Genomic DNA, 6000 nt, shown 5'->3' with positions numbered 1-6000 from the left:
ACCATTGTAGATGGAGAGTCCACCTTGGTATATAGAAGACCTGAATTCATGTTCTGCCTATGACCCATACTAGCTGTGTGTGGGCAAGCTACATAATCTTTCAGGACCCAGACGACTCTCTAAAATGAACAGTTCTGGATGAGGTGCTGATTTGCACTGGTGAGGGGTGATTCTACACCAAGAGCTCCCCATGCTGATAAAAACATTTGTATTTTTTTACGTTCTACAAAATGTTTTTCTCATAATAGCCTGGTAAGGGAGGTGGTATAAACTTCCTGTTCTAGTGGACTTGGAGATTTGACAGATTTGGCTTTAGCACAGTGCTAAACCCCTTCCTGTGTTGTTGTTAAGTCATATCTGACTCTGAATATTCCCCTGGACTTTGTCCATGAGACTTTATTGACAAAGATACTAGAGAAGTATGCCATTTCCTTCTCCAATGTCCCCATTTTGCAAATGTGGAACTGAGGCACACAGGGCTAAGTGACTTGCCCAGGGTCCCACAGCTAGTAAGTGTCTGAGACCAGATTTGAATTCAGATCTTCCTGACTACAGGCCCACTGCTCTATCTACTATACCAGCAATGTCCTTATCTGCAAATTGAGGGGGATAGGATTACAATATGTATTCTTAACCCTTTTTGGTAGCAATTCATTCTTTTGGCTGTGTGGTGAACTCTTCACAGAAGAATATTTTTTTTAAATACATAAAATAAAATGCATAGGAAACCAAATATATCAAAGTTCTGATAGCAAAATATCTATGAGTATAGTGGTTAGATGTGGAATCAAGAAGACCTGACTATAAATCAGGCTTCATATACTTACTAGCTGTGGGACCCTGGACAAGTCACTTAACCTCTTTTTGCCTCAGTTTATTAAAATATAAAATAGGGATAATAATAATAATGTCTACCTCCCAGGGTTGTTGGGAAGATCAAATTAAAACTCTATATAAACATTAGCTAGCTATTACTAAAAACACGTTCAGGGACACTGCATTAAGAATGCTTGGAGAGGAAAGATCTTAATCCTGTAAATATCTGATCTTTAATTTATAGATGAGGAAAATGAAACTCAGGGAGGTTGAGATTTGCCCATACATAAGTAGTATGTATTAATAATAATTTTAAAATAGCACAAAGTATTGCTGGGGTGAGAGAGGCATACTGAGAATCCTTACAATGTTAAAATATAAGCATAAACTACCAGCATGCTCTCTCCTTCCATATGGCAGGGTCTTAGATTTAGAGCTGAAATAACAATAAAGGCCCACATTTGTATGGCACTTTAAATACATTCTCTCTTTTAGGACTTTGGCAGTCTCCAAATCCAACCATCTTGTTGTATAGATGAGAAAACAAAGGCCCGGAAATGATAAGTGATTGGCCAAGGTCACACAGCTAGTGGGTGGCAAAGATGGGATATGAATTCCTGTCTTCTAAATCCAGCTCTGATATGTTTTCCACTATGATGTCTGCTTATATGGAAACTGAATTTCCTTCGTTTAATCTCCTCCCTTAATTCCTCTAAATTGGTTAGATGCACAGTAGCTTCTCAACACACACGCAAATTTGGGGACCTCTCCAAAAAAGTAGTATCTCCAGAAGCCCTCTGATAAAATGAATTTGGAAAGGGGAACACTATTAACATACTAGTTTCCATGAACATATTAGCATAATGAATTTTAAAAGTGAGCTTGTCTACATCTAAATTTAATTTTTAACTTCTGCAAGCAAAGATGCATGTTACCTGTTAAGGCAGAAGGGCTATGATGACAATTTAGGATAAGGCAATCAGATTATCATTATAGATGATCACAAGCAAAGAATGGCAAAAAAAGTGGCACTTGGCTGAGAAATGTACAAGACATTTGTTGCAAGTGGTCTTAATACAGACTCATGGAAGTTTGGAATACCAAAGTCCTCTGTTTAGCAGATTTGGAGAGGTTCCTTACAAAAGTATAATTGAAAGCTGGACCACTTTGGTTTCTGTGGAACTGCTTAGTGACAAACAAAGGCAATTAGCACTAGTCATAGGATCTAGTCCCATGACTAGAAGCAGTCAGAGGCCACTTAGGCCATCCTGCCTAAACTGAGATCCCCCTACAATATTTCAGACAAGTGCTCATCTAGTCTCTTGCTTGATAAAAACCTCCAGGGTTTGGAAACTTGTTATCTCCCAAAATAGCCCACTGAACTTTGGGGTAGTTCTAATTGCTAGCAATTTTTTTTTTCCTTCTATCAAAATGAAAGGACTTTATTAAACTAAGTTCTTCAGGGGACAAAGGTTGTATCATTTAAATTTTAGATCTTCCCAGGAACCACCAGAATGTTCTGCATGCAATAGAAACTTAATACATGCTAGAATGAATAAAACATGAATAAGGTGAGTTAATGACAAATTCATCTGGGCTTTCAAAATAATGATAACTTGTAAGATAATTATATTGGTATGGGTTTTCTACATGAATAAATGCCTGGCTTGAAGGTAGCATAGCTAGATAGCTCTGGAATCTGCCCTGTCTCTCTCTAAGGGAGATTGCATCTTTCACCTTGAGAGGGGCAGAAATTAGGATTGTTGGCTGGGTCCTTTCCCTCACTGATTTCTAAGAGGGTTATCAGACTAGAATATCTATCTGTCCCCTCAAACTACAGGTAAGAGAACAAAAGACATTTCCCAGGTCATTTTTATTTTTGAGGGGGGAAGGCAGGGCAGTTGGGTTAAGTGACTTGCCCAAGGTCATACAGCTAGTAAGTGTTAAGTGTCTGAGGTTGGATTTGAACTCAGGTCTCCTGACTCCAGAGCCAGGGCTCCATTCACTGCATCACCCCAGATCACTTTTAAGGAGGAAGGTAATCCCAAGTTTACATACCTGCTGGCTTGCTCCTTCCCAACAAATGCTAGTTACACAAAAGACCATTAAAACTAGAAATAGCAAACCTAAACAAAGCAAAACAACAACAACTAAACAAACAGAAAATATCAATTTATTTATTGTATTGAGTGCCTACTATGTGTCAGGAACTGTGCTAAATGCTAGGTATGTAAAAAGAAGCAAAAGATAGTCCCTGCCCTCAAGCAGTTTACAATCTAATGAGAGAGACAACATGCAAACATTTATGTACAAAGTAAGCTATATTATATAAGATAAAGAGGAAATAAATAGCAGAGGGAAGGGATTGGAATTAAGAGGTGTTGGGAGAGGCTTTCTGTCAAATTAAGCTCATTAGAATATAATAGACACTGCACAAAAGTGAATGAGTGCCTCAGACAGAAGCGGGATAAGACACCTGCAGCTTCTAAAGTATCTGGAACGACAGGGGTCTCCTTCTTCCAAGAAGCCCTGGTACTAACTCTGCCCCTGATGCAGGAACATAGCCTTACTTTATGTTTTTCTCCACCAATTAGGAATCACTATACTCACACCAAAATGCCTGGAGCTGAGTTGGATGTCTGGGTTCTATGTATTTATAGAGAGTATTCAGACTCTCAAAGCTTTCATATTTAACTTTATGCTATTAGATAAAATAGATATTAGCCCTACATTTTTCTAAACAGGTGAGACAGAGAGGTGCATTGGAAAAATGCTCTGGTCCAGAGACAGAAAACTTTTATTTGAATCCCTTTCTTTCACTTCCTACCTGTGTGACTTTGGACAAGTCCTTTAACCTCTTCAGGACTCACTTTCCTTACTTGTAAAGGGGGAGGGATAGGCTAAGTGGTTAAGAGCCTTTTCATCACTAGATCTACAATGCTATAAAAATGAAACACAGATTTTTAAGGCAATTATTCCAAGGTTCAACATATTTAATGGCAAATTTTGAGGTTGGGGGAAGAAAGAGATAGGTCATGTCCCTTAGGCCAGTGGCCTTTTCATCAACTATACTGTTTGGATTTGTAGACTACCTAACTGGGAAAAAAAAAAACTCACAACCAAATAATTAATGTATTTTTTTTAAAGTAAGATTATACAAGCAAAAAAAAAAAAAGTTGAAACCAATATTCCAGTCTTGACTGATATAACCAGATAAATATGCAGCTGCTATCAAAGGGCACCCCAGGATCTTCATGTCCTCATTTAACATTTTTGGGGAAAGTCACCTGTTACTTTCTTCCCAGAGTCCCCCAGGAGCTCTCCCTGATATGAGCCAAGCCTGAACTTTGATAGGTTGAATTACAATTTTGCTATTCCAAGAGAATTAAAAAGAAAGTAGAGAGCTAACCTCCTTATATTCCTGGATTTTTTTTAATCTCCTTCCTGTTAGCTAGGTCAATTCAGGTCAGTCCGGGATTTCTGGCAGCCCTGTGGCAGACTGCCCTGAAATGTGGAACTTCTGCCAAGTTCAGGATGCCAACTGGCTGACGGAAGCTCGAGACAACAGTAGACCTCATTTAGTTGAATCGCTTTGGCTGGAACAAGCAAAAGATGAGAGGGTTGTGGGTTATTTGAAATTCTGCCTCTGTCAACCTGGAGGCCCTTGAATTGTAAGGGCTGCCCACCTGGTACAGGGTTATGTGGCCAGGAGATCTGGGATGGGGCTGGGAGCTAGAAGAAATCCCTTGTACTGACTGCTCTTCTCCCTGTTGCCTCTAGGACACTGACTTCTCTGTGGCCCAGGGTGTGTCTACTTACCATTTTTAGCCTGTGCTTCAAAGAGCTCATGATATTAGGCACTTTATCATGTATTAACTAAGCTTTGGGCTTGCAGTGTTCCCTCCCAAGGTCACTGCAAGGAGATGGAGAGTCAAGAGGAGGTGAATGATACAATCATTCTAGTATAGAGCCCTCATCTGTGCAAACTTACCCTTCACAATCAGATAAATAATTATCATTTTTTAAAAAGTTGATTTTTAAAAAACTGTTTAAAACAGGTACTATGTATGGCAGTATTATTTGGCTATATTCCCCTCTACTCCTTCCTACCCTTCTCCCATTAGGTTAACATACCATCCATGAAATGTGTTTAAAAGGAGTCATTCCTTACCCTACTCCACCCTTCCAAAAAGCAACTAGGTAGGGAGTATGGATACCGTGGAGGTTAAAATTCTCCCAATTAGCCCTTTTCTAAGTGGTAGTGGTCTATGCCTTTCTCCCGAACATGTATGAGAGATACTTTCTGAGTTAGAAAGATATGGGGAACCTACAGCCCAAAGCTGCCATATTTCCAATCACTGGTAAAACAAAGGTTAATAAAAATACATCCTTTGCCCTTATGGAGTTTATAATTTCAATCTGATAAAGTAGATAAGAGACAACACATGCTTTAATGAGTCCATGACCTCACTGGTATGTGTGTTCACTTCAGATATGCAGATTGCAACCCACCCATGACTTGTCTTTCTGAAAGGTTCTTGTCCATTTTGTTCTTGTTCAGTTGTATATAACTCTTCGTGACCCCATTTGGGGTTTTCTTGGCAAAGATACTGGAGTAGTTTCTGTCATTTCCTTTTCCAGCTCATTTTACAAATGAGGAAACAGAGGCAAACAGGGTTAAGTGACTTGCCCAGGATCACACAACTAGTAAGTGTCTGAGGCTGGATTTGAACTCAGGAAGATGAGTTTTCCTGATACTGTGCACCCTTCCTGCACAAGGCTTCTTAACCAAGGGTCTATAGATTCCCATGCAGTTTGGAAATTGGATGGAGGGAAAGAGCATATCATCATTTTCACTAACTGTAATTGAAAATTAGCATTTCCTTGGATTATTTAAAAATATTATTCTGAGAAGGGGTCCATGGGATTCACTAGACAGTCAATGGGGTCCATTACATCCAAATAAGGTTGAGAATCCCTAGATTAGAGAGAAATAATATAGTACTCTGACATCAGAGGATGAAGAGTTCACATCCCATCTCTGGTGACAACCATTTTGTCACTTTAACTCCCTTAGTCTCAGTTTCCTTATCTTAAAAAAAAAAAATTGAGGGGTTGGACAGATCACTTTCAAGGTCCATCCCAGCTCTAGAGCTATGTTGCTATGTAACATGGTAGGCCTCC

Source organism: Petaurus breviceps, unplaced genomic scaffold (assembly GCF_028583685.1).
Source record: "Petaurus breviceps papuanus isolate PSGF00001 unplaced genomic scaffold, PetGlider_PUasm1.0 98, whole genome shotgun sequence".
NCBI classification, from domain to species: Eukaryota; Metazoa; Chordata; class Mammalia; order Diprotodontia; family Petauridae; genus Petaurus; species Petaurus breviceps.
The sequence above is the reverse complement of the archived record's forward strand: the minus strand, read 5'-3'. Positions refer to the sequence as shown.